An 18,735-nucleotide genomic window follows, 5' to 3' on the forward strand; every position below is an offset into this window, starting at 1 on the left:
ACAGGTTAGATACAGAGTAAAGCCCCCTCTACACTGTCCCGTCAAACACTCCCAGGGCAGGTACAGCACGGGTTAGATACAGAGTAAAGCTCCCTCTACACTGTCCCATCAAACACTCCCAGGGCAGGTACAGCATGGGTTAGATATAGAGTAAATCTCCCTCTACACTGTCCCAACAAGGTCGCCCAGCTCCAACTACCCTTCTGGCCCTGTGTACACATTTCTGTTTCTCACCTAAATACATGGAGGAATGTCTGAGCAAGTTTGACAATTTACTGCTAATTGGTGGGCAGTTTTGTTCTGTGGGCCTTCTTATAAGACAGGCTTATATAACTGAATTTATTCTGAATGGATCCCAGTTGACCAGTCCCTTCTAATAAAATTGCAAATCAATAATAAGCACACTGACAAATGCTGCCCTTTACATGGAGTTTATTGATAAATAAGTGATAAAACTACAAGAAGTAAACTGTCACCCACCGTTAACTTACAGTTTTCTGGCAGATTTTTCACCACTCCAGCTCTCGTACTGAGTGAGCAATCCTGCCCCTCCAGTTGCTATTGGACATCTCGTAACATCTTCCGCATTTAAATTCTCGGTGTGCTCAACAAAAACAGATTTCCGATAGATTTCCTATAGCCAGCAGAGAGACCTTCCGTCCCATTAGTCTGAGTCTAGGCCTTTGAGGTGAAAGGCTTAGTTTCTCACCCATGGCGTCACCCAGTTTCTTTAATGCGGAACGAAGATAAGATTGAAAAGATAAGATAAGGTTGTGTAAGACTGGCAGAGACCGCTGCAGCCTATTTGACCAGTTTGAAAAAATACCATAGACTATTCCATCTCTCAAAATGTATTCTCTGCCAAATATCTAGCCAGTTCCCTCTTGAATCTGGCAATACTATCCTGCCTCCATTGTTGGTTCCAATCCTTTGGGTAAATGGTTAAACCTAAACTCTGTTAATCTGCCCTCTTCTGAATTTGAGGTCCTGACCCTCCTTGTCATACATACATACTTACATAGAAACATAGAAGATAGGAGCAGGAGTAGGCCATTCGGCCCCTCGAGCCCACTCCGCCATTTAATGAGATCATGGCTGATCATCCAATTTCAGTACCCTGTCCCTGCTTTCTCCTCATATCCCTTGATCCCTTTAGCCTCAAGAAATATATCTAACTCCTTCTTGAATATATTTAATGAATTGGCCTCAACTGCCCTGTGTGGCAGAGAATTCCACAGGTTCACCACTCTCTGGGTGAAGAAATTCCTCCTCATCTCAGTCCTTGTGTTCAAATTATCTAAACCCCTCAGAATTTTCTATGCCTCATGCCAGTTACAACTGAAACCCTCATTGATGCCTGTGCCACATTGAGATTAAAACTTTCCAATACCCTCTTCTCTGGCCTCGGAAGCTCCACTTGACATTAACTCAAACTCACTCAGGACCGCACAGCCTGCATCTCAAGCCTGCCCAAAGTCCCACTCACCTGTCGCCCCTGTCTTGCCGACCTCCACTGGCCCTCTGTGCCTCACTGCACCCTTCTCGTTATCTACACATCCTTCCAAGCCGCACCCCTACCTACCAACCAATGAGCCAATCGAAACAGGCTGAGCATTGACCACCAGCAGGTCAGCTGTCTTTGCCAGCGCCTTTTCCAAGTGGGGAGTTGAGCATCATTGAGAGTCCTTGCTGGTGCTTTCTACAGACCTGCTAATAATCATGGACTACCCCGGGAAATCTACTACATTGCCAGTTGGTGTTTGGCTTAATTTGAGTACAGTTGTGGTTTGGGTTCCATTGGGCACAGTTGAGGTTTGGGTTAAGTTGAGTAAAGTCATTGAGGTGAGTGGGACTTTGGGCAGACTCGAGATCCCGGATGAGTTTGAGTTCATGTCAAGCTTTATATATTGGGCTATAGCCTTTACATATTGTGATATAGGGTTTACATATCAAGATATAAGCTTTATACAATGAGCAATAGGCTTTATATATTGAGCTATAGGCTTCACATAACAAGATATAGGCTTTATATATTGAGCAATAGGCTTTATATATTGAGCTATAGGCTTTATATGTTGTGATATAGGGTTTACATATCAAGATATAGGATTTATATATTGAGCTAGAGGTTTTATATATTGAGCTATAGGCTTCACATAACAAGATATAGGCTTTATATATTGAGCAATAGGCTTTATATATTGAGCTATAGGCTTTACATATTGTGATATAGGGTTTACATATCAAGATATAGGCTTTATATATTGAGCTATAGGCATCACATATCAAGATATGGGCTTTATACATTGAGCTATAGGCTTTATATATTGAACTATAGGCTTTATGTATTGAGCTATAGGCTTTACATATCAAGATATAGGCTTTATATATAGAGATATAGGATTTACATATCAATATATACATTTTACATATTGAGATATAGGATTTACATATCGAGATATAGGATTTACATATTGAGATAGCTTTACATATCGAGATATAGGATTTACATATTGAGATATAGGATTTACATATCAATATATACATTTTACATATTGAGATATAGGATTTACATATCGAGATATAGGATTTACATATCGAGATATAGGATTTACATATCGAGATATAGGATTTACATATCAAGATATAGGATTTACATATCAAGATATAGGATTTACATATTGAGATATACATTTTATACATTGAACTATACCCCAACTCTTGTTACATAACACACACTGACTGTCATTTCTCACTTAACAAACGTGCGGCAGTTACATCACAGCTGTTGATCCTTCGGCAGAGTTGCTGTCGTGGAGCTGATGGAGGGGGGGGAGTGGGCAGCCTGTCCGCAGGCATCTCCAGGGCTGCAAAAACAACAGGAAACAGAATAAAACTCACTATCAAATCCATAGTAAAAATGGCCCCCCCAAAAATTATAATTAATAGATATCCTCTTGGGAGTTTTCTTACTCAATTTAACAAGAACAATTCTTTCTCAATCTGTGGGCGTGGCGGGCAAGGCCGGCATTTATTGCACATCTCTGGTTGCTCTGACTGAGGGGATTGCAAGGCCACTTCAGAGGGCAATTAAGAGTCAATCATGTCACCAATGTTCCCAGTGTTAAGCAGCGCAAAGTTCTGGGGGGGGGGTGGTGGTGGGGGTGAAATTCGGTTACGCTCCGTTTGAGGGAGGTAACCGAATTATTGCCCGGCATTTATAGAATCATAGAAAATTACAGCGCGGAAGGAGGCCATTTCAGCCCATCGTGTCCGCGCCAACCAACAAAGAGCCATCCAGCCTAATCCCACTTCCCAGCTCTTGGTCCGTAGCCCTGCAGGTTCGAGCATCCCAAGTGCAGATCCAAGTACTTTTTAAATGTGGTTGGGGTTTCTGCCTCTACCACCCTTTCAGGCAGTGAGTTCTAGAGCCCCACAACCCTCTGGGTGAAGAAATTTCCCCTCAAATCCCCTCTAAATCTTCCACCAATTACTTTAAATCTGTGCCCCCTAGTTTTTGACTCCTCTGCTATCTTTTATCTACTTTATTGCGGCTCCTCATAATTTTATACACCTCAATAAGGTCTCCACTCAGCCTCCTCTGTTCCAAATAAAACAGACCCAGCCTATCCAGTCTTTCCTCATATCTAAGATTCTCTACTCCCGGCAACATCCTTGTAAATCTCCTCTGCACCCTCTCTAGTGCAACCACATCAGTGTAATCGAAGTGTGACATCACCAGAAAGCAGGTAAGTGATTGGTTGTTGAGTATTTCTCTCTTTTTGAACCTTAACTCTGTGGTTTATAGTTTCTAAAGTCTCTGTGGTGTAGCAGGGACTGTTGGTAAATCAGGGCCCTTAAATATACCATTTAACTGTAGTGTAATTGGTGGGATTGATTTAATTTAATTTAATTTCAATTAATTAAAGGGTAAGTCATGACAGGAGAGCCTGGCCCCATGGCATGCTCCTCCTGCGCTATGTGGGAACTCAGGGACACTTCCTGTGTCCCTGACAACTACATGTGCAGGAAGTGTGTCCAGTTGCAGCTACTGGCAGACCACATTGCAGCGCTGGAGCTGCGATTGGATACATACTGGACCATTCGCGATGCTGAGGAAGTTGTGGATAACACGTTTAAGCAGTTGGTCACACCGCAGGCAAAGGTTGGACAGGCAGAAAGGAAAGGGGTGACCAACAGACAGAGTATTAGGGGCAGGCAGGTAGTGCAGGGGTCCCCTGTGGACATCCCACTCTCAAACAGATACACCACTTTGAGTACTGTTGGGGGGGATGGCTTATCAGAGGAAGGCAGCAGCAGCCAACTTCCTGGCACCAGGGGTGGCTCTGCTGCACAGGACAGGAGGAAAATGAGGGGTAGAGCTATAGTAATAGGGGATTCTATTGTAAGGGGAATAGATAGGCGTTTCTGCAGCCACAAACGAGACTCCAGGATGGTGTGTTGCCTCCCTGGTGCAAGGGTCAAGGATGTCTCAGAGTGGCTGCAGAACATTTTGGAAGGGGAGGGTGAACAGCCAGTTGTCGTGGTGCATATAGGTACCAACGATATAGGTAAAAAACAGGATGAGGTCCTAAAAGCTGAATATAGGGAGTTAGGAGGTAAATTACAAAATAGGACCTCAAAGGTAGTAATCTCAGGATTGCTACCAGTGCCACGTGCTAGTCAGAGTAGAAATAGAAGGATATTTCAGATGAATACATGGCTAGAGGAATGGTGCAACGGGGAGGGATTCAAATTCCTGGGCCATTGGAACTGGTTCTGGGGGAGGTGGGACCAGTTCAAACCGGACGGTTTGCACCTGGGTAGGGCCGGGACCGATGTCCTAGGGGGAGTGTTTGCTAGTGCTTTGGGGGAGGGTTTAAACTAAAATGGCTGGGGGTTGGGAACCTGAGCAGGCGGACAGAGGAAAGGGAAACAAGGATAAAAGCAAAAGATAGGAAGGAGAAAAACAAAAGTGGCAGTCAGAGAAATCAATGGTTTAAATCAAACATGGCCACAGTAAATAATAATTCTAATAGGTCTAAGAGCGTTAAAAAAATAAGCCTGAAGGCCTTGTATCTTAATGCGAGGAGCATTTGTAATAAGGTGGATGAATTAGCTGCGCAAATAGAGGTAAACTAATATGATTTGATTGGGATTATGGAAACATGGCTCCAGGGTGGCCAAGGCTGGGAACTCAACATCCAGGGGTATTCAATATTCAGGAAAGATAGGCAGAAAGGAAGAGGAGGTGGGGTAACATTGCTGGTTAAAGAAGGGATTAACACAATTGTAAGGAAGGATATTAGCTCTGATGATGTGGAATCTGTATGGGTAGAACTGAGAAATACCAAGGGGCAGAAAACGTTAGTGGGAGTGGTATATAGACCTCCAAACAGTAATGCGGAGGTTGGGGATGGCATTAAAAGGGAAATTAGAGAAGCGTGCAATAAGTGCACAGCAGTCATCATGGGTGACTTTAATCTAAATATAGATTGGTTTCTGGACCAATATGTCGAGGAACCAACCAGAGATCAGGCCATCTTAGACTGGGTATTATGTAATGAGAAAGGAGTAATTAGCAATCTTGTTGTACGAGGCCCCTTGGGTCGGAGCGATCATAATATGATCGAATTCTTCATTAAGATGGAGAATGAAGTAGTTGACTCAGAGACTAGGGTCCTGAATTTAAATAAAGGAAACTACGATGGTCTGAGGCGTGAGTTGGGTAGGATTGATTGGGGAATGTCACTCATAGGGTTGACGGTGGATAGGCAATGGCAAACATTCAAAGACCGCATGGATGAACTACAGAATTTGTTCATCCCAGTTTGGCATAAAAATAAAACAAAAAAGGTGACTCAACCGTGGCTAACAAGGGAAATTAGGGATAGCATAAGATCCAAGGAGAGGACATATAAAATTGGCCAGAAAAAGCAGTAAACCTGAGGATTGGGAGCAGTTTAGGATTCAACAAAGGAGGACAAAGGGATTAATTAAGAAGGGGAAAATAGAATATGAGAGTAAGCTTGCAAGGAACATAAAAACTGACTGTAAAAGCTTTTATAGATATGTGAAGAGAGAAAGATTGGTGAAGTCAAGCGTAGGTCCCTTGCAGTCAGAATCAGGGGAATTTATAACAGGGAACAAAGAAATGGCAGACCAATTAAATACATATTTTGGTTCTGTCGTCACAAAGGAGGACACAAATAACCTCCCACTGTCTGTGTGGAGTTTGCACATTCTCCCCGTGTTTGCGTGGGTTTTCTCCGGGTGCTCCGGTTTCCTCCCACAGTCCAAAGATGTGCGGGTTAGGTTGATTGGCTATGATAAATTGACCCTTAGTGTTAGGGGGATTAAATACGTGGGGTTACAGGGATAGGGTGGGATATGTGTTGGTGTAGGGGTTACGGGGATCGGATGGGATATGTGTCGGTGCAGGCTCGATGGGCCGAAATGGCCTCTATCTGCACTGTGGGGTTTCTGTGTGAGTGTGTGTGTGAGACATGCTGGGGAACATAGGGTCTGATGAAAGGGTGGAACTGAAAGAAATCAGTATTTGTAGGGAAATGGTGTTAGGGAAATTGATGGGATTGAAGGTCGATAAATCCCCAGGGCCTGATAATCTACATCCTAGGGTACTTAAGGAAGTGGCCCTAGAAATAGTAGATGCATTGCTGATCATCTTCCAACACTCGATGGAATCTGGAACAGTACCCATGGATTGGAGGGTAGCTAATGTTACCCCACTATTCAAAAAAGGTGGTAGAGAGAAAACGGGGAATTACAGACCGGTAAGCCTGACATCAATAGCGGGGAAAATGCTAGGGTCCATTATAAAAGATGTAATAGCAGAGCACTTGGAAAACAGTGACAGGATCGGACAAAGTCAACATGGATTTACAAAAGGTAAATCGTGCTTGACTAATCTACTGGAATTTTTTGAGGATGTAACTTGTAAAATAGATAAGGGAGAACCAGTGGATGTGGTGTATTTGGACTTTCAGAAGGCTTTTGATAAGGTCCCGCATAAGAGATTAGCGTGTAAAGTTAAGGCACATGGGATTGGGGGCAAGATATTGACTTGGATAGAGAACTGGTTGGCAGATAGAAAGCAAAGAGTTGGAATAAACAGGTCTTTTGCCAAGTGGCAGGCAGTGACTAGTGGGGTACCGCAGGGATCGGTCCTTGGACCCCAGCTATTCACAATATATATTAATGATCTAGACAAGGGAACTAGATGTAATATCTCCAAATTTGCAGACGACACAAAGTTGGGTGGGCGTGTGTGCTGTGAGGAGGATGCCGAGAAACTCCAGGATGATTTGGACAGGTTGGGTGATTGGGCAAAAGCATGGCAGATGCAATATAACGTGGATAAATGTGAGGTTATCCACTTTGGTGGCAAAAACAGGAAGGCAGATTATTATCTGAATGGCAATAGATTGGGAGAAGGGGAAGTGCAACGAGACCTGGGTGTCCTTGTGCACCAGTCGCTGAAGGTAAGCATGCAGGTGCAGCAGGCGGTTAAGAAGGCAAATGGTATGTTGGCCTTCGTAGCGAGAGGGTTTGAGTACAGGAACAAGGATGTCTTGCTGCAGTTGTACAGGGCCTTGGTGAGACGACATCTTGAGTATTGTGTGCAGTTTTGGTCGCCTTATCTGAGGAAGGATGTTCTTGCCATGGAAGGAGTTCAGCGAAGATTCACCAGGCTGATACCTGGGATGGCAGGAATGACGTATGAGGAGAGATTGGCATGATTGGGCTTGTACTTGCTGGAGTTTAGAAGAATGAGAGGGGATCTCATTGAAACTTATAAAATTCTGACAGGACTGGACAGACTAGGTGCAGGAAGGATGTTCCCGATGGTCGGGGAGTCCAGAACCAGGGGTCACAGTCTAAGGATAAGGGGTAGGCCATTTAGGACAGAAATAAGGAGGAATTTCTTCACCCAGAGAGTGGTGAACCTGTGGAATTCTCTACCACAGAAGGCAGTAGAGTCCAATTCATTAAATATATTCAAGAAGGAGTTGGATATATTTCTTAAGGCTAAAGGGATCAAGGGATATGGGGAGAAAGCAGGGACCGGGTACTGAAATTGGATGATCAGCCATGATTGCATTGAATGGCGGAGCAGGCTCGAGGGGCCGAATGGCCTACTCCTGCTCCTATCTTCTATGTTTCTATGTTTCTATCTTTCTTGTAATGTGGTGACCAGAACTGCACGCAGTACTCTAGCTGAGGCCTAACTAGTGTTTTATACAGTTGAAGCATAACCTCCCTGCTCTTGTATTCTATGCCACAGCTAATAAAGGCAAGCATTCCGGATGCCTTCTTAACCACTTTATCTACTTTGCCTGCTACCTTCAGGGAACTGTGGACATGCACTCCAAGGTCCCTTTGTTCCTCTACACTACTCAGTGTCCTACCATTTAATGTGTATTCCCTTTCCTTGTTAGCCATCCCCAAATGCATTACCTCACACTTCTCTGGATTGAATTCCATTTGCCACTGTTCTGCCCAACTGACCAATATATTGCTATCTTCCTGCAGTCTACAGCTTCCTTCTTCAGTATCAACCACACAGCCGATTTTAGTATCATCTGCAAACTTCTTAATCATACCCCCTATATTCAAGTCTAGATCATTTATATATACCACAAAAACAAGGGACCTAGTACTGAGCCCTGCGGAACCTCACTGGAAACAGCCTTCCAGTCACAAAAACGCCCATGAACCATTACCCTCTGCTTCCTGTCTCCGAGCCGGTTTTGAATCCGCCTTGATACTTTGCCCTGGATCCCATGGGCTTTTAACTTCGTGACCAGTCTGCCATGTGGAACCTTATCAAAAGCCTTGCTAAAGTCCATATAAACTACATCAAACGCACAACCCTCATCTACCCTCCTTGTTACCTCCTCAAAAAATTAAATTAAGTGTGTCAGACACGACCTTCCCATAACAAATCCGTGCTGACTATCCTTGGTTAATCTGTGTCTTTCTAAATGAAGATTTATCCTGTCCTTCAGAATTCTTTCCAATAATTTTCCCACCACCGAGGTTAGGCTGACTGGCCTGTAATTACTCGGTCTATCCTTTTCTCCCTTTTTAAACAAGGGTACCACATTAGCAGTCCTCCAGTCCTCCGGCACCACACCTGAAGCCAGAGAGGATTGAAAAATGATGGTCAGGGCATCTGCTATTTCCTCTTTTGCTTCGCTTAACAGCCTGGGATACATTTCATCTGGGCCTGGGGATTTATCCAATTTTAAAGCTGCTAAATCCCTTAATACTTTCTCTCGCACTATGTTTATTTCATGTAATATGTCACACTCCTCCTCCCTGATAGCAATGTCTGCTTCGCCCCTCTCCTTTGTGAAAACAGACGCAAAGTATTCATTAAGAACCCGACCGACGTCTCCCGCCTCCACACACAGATTACCCTCATGAGCTCTAATAGGCCCTACCCTTTCTTTAGTTATCCTCTTACTCTCAATATATTTATAAAACATCTTTGGGTTTCCTTGATTTTACTTGCCAAGAATTTTACATAGGAACATAGAAACATAGAAGATAGGAGCAGGAGTAGGCCATTTGGCCCCTTGAGCCTGCTCCCCATTCAATGCGATCATGGCTGATCATCCAAATTCAGTACCCTGTCCCTGCTTTCTCCCCATACCTCTTGATCCCTTTAGCCTTAAGAAATATATCCAACTCCTTCTTGAATATATTTAATGAATTGGCCTCTACTGCCTTCTGTGGTAGAGAATTCCACAGGTTCACCACTCGCTGGGTGAAGAAATTCCTCCTCATTTCTGTCCTAAATGGCTTACCCCTTAGCCTTAGGCTGTGACCTCTGGTTCTGGGCTCCCCGACCATCGGGAACTACCTTCCTGCATCTAGTCTGTCCAGTCCTGTCAGAATTTTATAAGTTTCAATGAGATCCCCTCTCATTCTTCTAAACTCCAGCGAGTATAAGCCCAATCGACCCAATCTCTCCTCATACGTCATTCCTGCCATCCCAGGTATCAGCCTGGTGAATCTTCGCTGAACTCCTTCCATGGCAAGAACATCCTTCCTCAGATAAGGCGACCAAAACCGGACACAATACTCAAGATGTGGTCTCACCAAGGTCCTGTACAACTGCAGCAAGACATCCTTGTTCCTGTACTCAAACCCTCTCGCTATGAAGGCCAACATACCATTTGCCTTCTTAACCGCCTGCTGCACCTGCATGCTTACCTTCAGCGACTGGTGCACAAGGACACCCAGGTCTCGTTGCACTTCCCCTTCTCCCAATCTATTGCCATTCAAATAATAATCTGCCTTCCTGTTTTTGCCACCAAAGTGGATAACCTCACGTTTATCCACGTTATATTGAATCTGCCATGCTTCTGCCCAATCACCCAACCTGTCCAAATCATCCTGGAGTTTCTCGGCATCCTCTTCACAGCACACACGCCCACCCAGCTTTGTGTCGTCTGCAAACTTGGAGATATTACATCTAGTTCCCTTTTCTAGATCATTAATATATATTGTGAATAGCTGGGGTCCAAGGACTGATCCCTGCGGTACCCCACTAGTCACTGCCTGCCACTCGGAAAAAGACCCGTCTGCCAACCAGTTCTCTATCCAAGTAAATATCTTGCCCCCAATCCCATGTGCCTTAACTTTACACGCTAATCTCTTATGCGGGACCTTATCGAAAGCCTTTTGAAAGTCCAAATACACCACATCCATTGATTCTCCCTTATCTATTTTACCAGTTACATCCTCAAAAAATCCCAGTAGATTAGTCAAGCATGATTTACCTTTTGTAAATCCATGTTGACTTTGTCCGATCCTGTCACTGTTTTCCAAGTGCTCTGCTATTACATCTTTTATAATGGACTCTAGCATTTTCCCCACTACCGATGTCAGGCTTACTGGTCTGTATTTCCCCGTTTTCTCTCTACCACCTTTTTTGAATAGTGGGGTAACATTAGCTACCCTCCAATCCATGGGTACTGTTCCAGAGTCTATTGAGTTCTGGAAGATGACCAGCAATGCATCTACTATTTCTAGGGCCACTTCCCTAAGTACCCTAGGATGTAGATTATCAGGCCCTGGGGATTTATCGGCCTTCAGTGCCATCAATTTTCCTAACACCATTTCCCTACAAATACTGATTTCTTTCAGTTCCACCCTTTCATCAGACCCTATGTTCCCCGGCATCTCTGGGAAGTTATTTGTGTCCTCCTTTGTGAAGACAGAACCAAAATATGTATTTAATTGGTCTGCCATTTCTTTGTTCCCCATTATAAATTCCCCTGATTCTGACTGCAAGGGACCTACACTTGACTTCACCAATCTCTTTCTCTTCACATATCTATAAAAGCTTTTACAGTCAGTTTTTATGTTCCTTGCAAGCTTTCTCTCATATTCTATTTTCCCCTTCTTAATTATTCCCTTTGTCCTCCTTTGTTGAATCCTAAACTGCTCCCAATCCTCAGGTTTACTGCTTTTTCTGGCCAATTTATATGTCCTCTCCTTGGATCTTATGCTATCCCTAATTTCCCTTGTTAGCCACGGTTAAGTCACCTTTTTTGTTTTATTTTTATGCCATACTGGGATGAACAAATTCTGTAGTTCATCCATGCGCTCTTTGAATGTTTGCCATTACCTATCCACTGTCAACCCTTTGAGTGACATTCCCCAATCAATCCTACCCAACTCACGCCTCATACCATCATAGTTTCCTTTATTTAAATTCAGGACCCTAGTCTCTGAGTCAACTAATGAAGAATTCTATCATATTATGATTGCTCTGACCCAAGGGGTCTCATACAACAAGATTGCTAATTAATCCTTTCTCATTACATAATACCCAGTCTAAGATGGCCTGATCTCTGGTTGGTTCCTCGACATATTGGTCCAGGAAAGCATCCCATAAACACTCCAGGAATACCTCCTCCACAGTATTGTTACTAATTTGGCTAGCCCAATCTATACGTAGATTAAAGTCACCCATGATGACTGCTGTGCCCTTCTTGCACGCTTCTCTAATTTCCCTTTTAATGCCATCCACAACCTCCGCATTATAACTTGGAGGTCTATATACCACTCCAACTAACGTTATCTGCTCCTTGGTATTTCTCAGTTCTACCCATACAGATTCCACATCATCAGAGCTAATATCCTTCCTTACAATTGTGTTAATCCCTTCTTTAACTAGCAATGCTACCCCACTTCCCTTTCCTTTTTGCCTATCTTTCCTGAATATTGAATACCCCTGGATGTTGAGTTCCCAGCCTTGGCCACCCTGGAGCCATGTTTCCGTAATCCCAATCAAATCATATTAGTTTACCTCTATTTACGCAGCTAATTCATCCACCTTATTACGAATGCTCTCTCTTTGCTTTCCTAATATCCTTTTTAATTGCACCCCTGCACTTTCTGTACTCCTCTAAATATTCTGGAGTATTTAGCCCTCGGTATCTGCCATACGCCTCCTTTTTTTTCTTTATCTTAACCTGTATGTTCCTAGACATCCAGGGGGCTCTAGAATTGTTAGTCCCACCTTTTTTCTTTAAGGGCACATGTTTGGTCTGAACCCTCCGGATCTCCTCCTTGAATGCCTCTCACCGCTCTGACACTGATTTACCTTCAAGTAGCTGTTTCCAGTCCACTATGGCTACATCCCCTCTGAGCTTAGCAAAATTTGCTTTTCCCCAAGTTAGAATTTTTATTCCTGGTCTATCCTTGTCCTTTTCCATAACTACCTTAAATCTAACAGAATTATGGTCACTAGCACCAAAATGCTCCCCCACTGATACGCGGCGGCCAGGTACGTCTCGGCGTCTTGGATGAGGGGGTAAACTCGGTGGCTTACCCAATTCCGCAGAATTCCGAGTCTCATCCTCGCAGCGTCCGTAGCGTCTTTGACGGCTGCGGAATTGTCCAGGAAGAATTCCATACACTCAAACCAGTGTCCGAAGCGTGCTGATGCATCCGGAGCATGTTGATCCAAATCCAAACGTTCGGGTTTCAGGAGTTGATCCATAGTGTTGAAAAATAAGTTAATAAAATTGATGTGCCTCAATAATTCCGAGACTCGAAGTTAGCAGAACAAAAACAAGGCTTTTATTAACTTAGAAAGTAACACGTAAGAGAGAGAGATGTCTTCCTTCTGGAGACTGAGGCCAGACTGAAGCTAGCTTACAAACGGGGCCAGGTATGGGCGGAGCCCTACACACAGCACATTCCAGCACATTCCAGTATACAATACAGCACATTCCAGTACACAATACAATGAGGTCTGGGGGAAGGGAAATGACACTGAAACCGATCTCAGTCACAGGCAGTGGTGAATGGAATATTTCATCATACTCCTTGCATTGAAGTATATACCATTTAGTACAGGCAAACCTCCTTGTTGACTACTACCTAGCCCTTGATTTCTCTGTCCTTCCAATTTACTTTCTACGTTTTTGTTTTCCAATTCCAGTTTTTCTTCCCTCCCTATTGACTCTATACTTAGGTTCCCATCCCCCTGCCAAGCTAGTTTAAACCCTCCCCAGCAGCACCAGCAAACCCTCCCGCGAGGATATTGGTCCCGTTCCCGCTGAGGTCCCACCTCCCCCCGAAACAGTTCCAATTCCTCAGGAATCTAAAGCCCTCCCTCCTACACCATCTCTCCAGCCATACATTCATCTGCTCTATCTTCCTATTTCTGTACTCACTAGCACGTGGCATACTACAAATCAAAATCAAAATCAAATCAAATCAACTTTTATTGTCATTGTTAGTGCACAAGTGCAGTACAACGAAATGTAGGCTTGCGGCTCCCGAGAGTGTACATTTGGATTAAAACATTTAAACATTCAACATACATTTGGCTTGTAGTATATTAACATAAATATGACCATAATAAAGTGCATTGGCAGATGTGCAGGCTTTAGAGTTTATTTGTGGAGTTCAGTAGGATGACAGCCCTGGGAAAGAAGCTGTTCCTAAATCTGGTCGTACGGGTGCGAATGCATCTGTAGCGCCTCCCAGATGGTAGGAGGGCGAACAGACTGTGGCTGGGGTGGGTAGGGTCTTTGATGATGGACCGTGACCTCCGTAGACAGCGTTTCTGGTATATGTGCTCTATGGTCGGTAGCCGGGTGCCGGTAATGCGTTGGGCAGTTTTGACTACCCGCTGCAGGGCTTTCCAGTCTTAGTAGCTACAGCTGCCATACCATACTGTGATACAATTTGTCAGGATGCTCTCTATAGTGCAGCGGTAAAAGTTAGAGAGGATCAGGGGTGACAGATTACATCCCTTCAGCCTCCTTAAGAAATATAGGCGCTGCTGGGCCTCCTTCACCAGAGAGGAGGTGTTGAGGGACCAGGAGAGGTCTTCCGTGATGTGGACTCCGAGGAACTTAAAGCTGTCCACCCTTTCCACCACAGCCCCATTGATGTGGATGGGGGTGTGACCTTTGAGGTCCTGCTTTTTAACCTCTTTCCTAGCTCCCTACACTCTGCCTGCAGGACCTCATCCCTCTTCCTATCTATGTCGTTGGTACTGATATGAACCACGACCTCTGGCTGTTCACCCTCCCCCCTCAGAATGCCCTGCAGCCGTTCAGTGACATCCTTGACCCTGGAACCAGGGAGGCAACATACCATCCTGGAGTCACGTCTGCGGCCGCAGAAACGCCTGTCTGCTCCCCTAACTATTGAATCCCCTATCACTATTGCTCTCCCTCTCCTCTTCCTCCCCCCCACCTGTGCAGCTGAGCCTTCCATGGTGCTGTGGACTTGGCTCTGGCTGCACTCCCCAGAGGAACCATCGCCACCACCAGTACTCAGCACCAAATACTGGTAAGTGAGCAAGTTGGGCTCAGGGGACTCCTGCACTACCTGGCTGGTCCTCCTCTTCTGTCTGACGGTCACCCATTCCCTCTCCGCCTGCACACTCTTAAGCTGCGGGGTGACCACCTCCCGAAACGTGCTATTCACGTAGCTCTCAGCCTCGCGGATGCACCGCAGTGACTGCAGCCGCCGCTCAAGCTCCATAACCCGGTGCTCGAGCTGCTGTAGCTGGTGACACTTCCCGCACATGTGGTCGGCCAGACCACGGGAGGTGTCCAGGACTTCCCACATGGCACAGGATGTGCATTCCACGGGTGTGAGCTGCCCTGCCATACCTCTAATTAACAGACTGTTTACTAACCTAGCTGGAATAAACTTAAAAACTTTAAGAAAGCCAAGTAAAAACACTTACCAGACACTCACCAATCAGCTCCCTCTTGTTGAAAGTTTAATTTTTAATCCCGGCTTTTAATTTAAACCAATGCCCAAGATAAAGAGAGAAATACTGACCAACCAATCACTTCCCTGCTTTCCTGTGACGTCTCTCCTTGTTTTGTTGTCAGGTCCGCTGCCTCCGCTCTCGGGCCTCGCTCTGCCGCGCTCTTTATATCCTCAGGTTCCGCTCTCGCTCCCTCAGGTTCGCTGCCTCTGCTCTCGGGCCTCGCTCTTTATATCCTCAGGCTCCGCTCTCGCTCCCTCTCAGGTCCGCTGCCTCCGCTCTCGGGCCTCGCTCTGCCGCGCTCTTTATATCCTCAGGCTCTGCTCTCGCTCCCTCTCAGGTCCGCTGCCTCCGCTCTCGGTCCTCGCCCTGCCGCGCTCTTTGTATCCTCAGGCTCCGCTCTCGGTCCTCGCTGTGCCGCGCTCTTTGTATCCTCAGGCTCCACTCTCGGGCCTCGCTCTGCCGTGCTCTTTGTATCATCAGGCTCCGCTCTCGGTCCTCGCTGTGCCGCGCTCTTTACATCCTCAGGCTCCGCTCTCGGTCCTCGCTGTGCCGCGCTCTTTGTATCCTCAGGCTCCGTTCTCGGTCCTCGCTGTGCCGCGCTCTTTGTATCCTCAGGCTCCACTCTCGGTCCTCGCCCTGCCGCGCTCTTTACATCCTCAGGCTCCGCTCTCGCTCACTTTCACTGCCCCAGCTGCAAAATTGGGCTTACCGCCCCGGCGAGGAAGAGGAGCGCTACCTCGGGCGTGCCACTTCCTTTCGGGGAGGTGTCTGGGGCGCAAAGCGCGACGGAGCGCTACGCAGCCGCTCCACGTAGCGCTGAGGTATTGCACCGCCCCTCCCCTTCCGTTAAAGGGGAAGGACGCTGCGAGCTCTGCAGGGCCGCCGATGGCCCACACTAGCCCAGCAGGGTGGCGTGGTGCCACGTCTGCTGCCTGGCACTGGGATGCGGAGCCGGGCAGCATGATGGTGGCCACGGACCACGCCAATGGCCGCCACGAGGGGCCGACCAGAAAATGGCGGCACGGGGCGCACGAGACCTCCCCCTTTAAACACCACCCCATGAGCGGAGGTCGGCCCGGCGCGCGACCTGCGAGGCTGTCGCTGACATCGCCTGTGGCAGCCTCGCGGGTCGCAGCCGAATTTCTGCCGTGGGGCGCTAGGGGGGTCGCGTCGCTCGGCGACGGCGTCATCGCCAGCCCCAGGGCGCTACTGGCTAGCGCCTCAGCAGCGCTCCGCCAATTTCTCGGCAGGCGCTATTATCGCACCCCACGGGGCGATAACCCCTTAGCTCCCTGTTGGCGCCACCCGGCGGCGCTAGCGGCAGGCACAAAGGAGGCGAATTTCGCCCCCTAGGAGTCCTGCGCAGTCGGACCCGGTTCTTAAATTGAAAAAAATTGCACGTGCACGGAATTTTGAATGGGCAACACAGCCCGTTAAAATTACCGGGAAAGAACGACAGGTTTCCGTGAACCAGTTGGGTTTGTACAACAATCCAACAGATTCATAGTCACGTTTACTAGTCCCAATAAAAACATTTTTTTATTTCCAGATTTTTTTATACTGAAATTCAAATTCTCAAACTAGCATGGTGGGGTTTTTGAACTCACAGTCCTCCTGGACTATTAGTGCAAGCCTTAAGATTACTAGTCCAGTAGCATAACCACCGTGCAACATATCCAACAGAGTAAGGGCATACCTCTGATCGCTGCAGAACTTCACAAAGCATCTTGTCATTCATCTGAGAAAACATGTCAAAAAGTTTTATACAAATTACTTTTGACATGCAGTAGCCTTTTTTGTGGCAGCAAAATCCCGCCAACAGCAACTGAGATGAGTGACGAGTTAACGGGCTGGATTTTCATTCAGCAGTCGGGAAGGAGGCGGGACTACAACTTTCGGGTTTTAGTCCCGTCTCCATTGACGTCTGGCCAATCCACGTGCTTTTCCCTTGATTGACCTTGTTGAGCCCGCCCAGCGGGCTCAGCAGTCCAATTAAGGGCCACCCGGCAACAGGTGACGTCACAGACTGAAATTTCATCTGTCAGGACGTGCTTATTGCATCTTGACCGAACAGTAATGAATAGAGGAGACGGAATGTACCTTTTACTATTTACTGAGTAAATGGGTGGACATTACAGCACATTGTCTGCATGGCAGAAACCGAAACTGAAAGTGAAAGACAAAGTAAAACCGAGCCCCCCAGCATCCCCTTCAGGTAACACCCAGGAACTGGGACAAACTTAATTGAAGCAAAATTCAAAACACAACAGTGCTGACAGATGAAATATCAGTGTTTCACAGCTGTTTGAAGCTGTCAAACAGTGACAGTCTGACTTCTAACCTGAGTCCTTCTATGCAGACTCAGTTAGAACTCTCACCGGCACTGAAAGCTGAAGGCTGTCACTTTTGACAGATCGCAGCCATTCTGCTTTCAGTGCCGGCTGAGTGATGGACTCCCGACGCCTAGAGGAAGAAAGGCTGTTAAGGTAAGTACAGGTAATTTAAACTTCTTTACACACTTTAGACACACCAAACACACTTACCTTTGCACTCATGCACCCATCACTCACCTGAACACCGACATTGCGACCCCTCCAAGTCCTTCAACCCAACAGCCCGCCTGCTCTAACCTGGTGTGGTTTGGAGCCATCGGGAATCCCACACAACACCCCTCAAAATAGGGATTAGGCTAAAAACTGCCTGTTAACTACCTGTTAACAGGCAGTTAATTGGCACTAATCCCTTCCCGCCTCGGGTCGGCGGGTCCCAGTGCGGGGCAGGTACCCGCCTCCTTTGAAACTTATGTGGAGGCGGGTTTTTGGCGGGATGGTGTCGGGACCCCCGAATTCGGGATTTTTGCCCGCCTCACGGCACACTGAAATTCCAGCCCAATATGTTTTTTGGTAGTATTGGCCAGGAAACCGGGAGAAACTCTTTGATCTTAGTTACATAGCAGTTACACAGTATTTATAGCACAGAAACAGGCCATTCGGCCCAACAGGTCCGTGCCGGTGTTTCTGCTCCACTCGAGCCTCCTCCCACCCCTTCTCCATCTCACCCCATCAACATATCCTTCCATTCTCCCCGTGTTTGCGTGGGTTTCCTCCAGGTGCTCCGGTTTCCTCCCACAGTCCAAAGATGTGCGGGTTAGGTTGATTGGCCATGATAAAAATTGGCCCTTAGTGTTAGGGGGGATTAAATATGTGGGGTTACGGGGATAGGGCTTGGGTGGGATGGCTGTCGGTGTAGGGACCGGGTGCTAGGGTTTGGATGATCAGCCATGATCTCGTTGAATGGCGGAGCAGGCTCAAAGGGCCGAATGGCCTACTCCTGCTCCTAGTTTCTATGTTTCTATGTTTCTATTCCTTTCTCCCTCATGTGTTTATCCAGCTTCCCCTTAAATGCATCTACACTATTCGCCTCGACCACTCCCTGTGGTAGCGAGTTCCACA

At 46.4% G+C, this 18,735-nt stretch overlaps 1 long non-coding RNA gene across 1 annotated transcript; it reads right to left on the minus strand.

Moving 5' to 3' along the window:
* Positions 1 to 415: 415 nt before the first annotated feature.
* Positions 416 to 17,905, minus strand: LOC147108015 (uncharacterized). The gene is made up of 2 exons (XR_015080509.1): positions 12,872 to 17,905; positions 416 to 2,867 (listed from the first exon to the last, which is right to left on the minus strand). It is a non-coding gene; the product is annotated as an uncharacterized LOC147108015 (long non-coding RNA).
* Positions 17,906 to 18,735: the final 830 nt, after the last annotated feature.

The sequence above is a fragment of the Somniosus microcephalus genome, chromosome 13 (genome assembly GCF_052327205.1).
Source record: "Somniosus microcephalus isolate GS21.2 chromosome 13, FLI_Smic_1.0, whole genome shotgun sequence".
NCBI classification, from domain to species: Eukaryota; Metazoa; Chordata; class Chondrichthyes; order Squaliformes; family Somniosidae; genus Somniosus; species Somniosus microcephalus.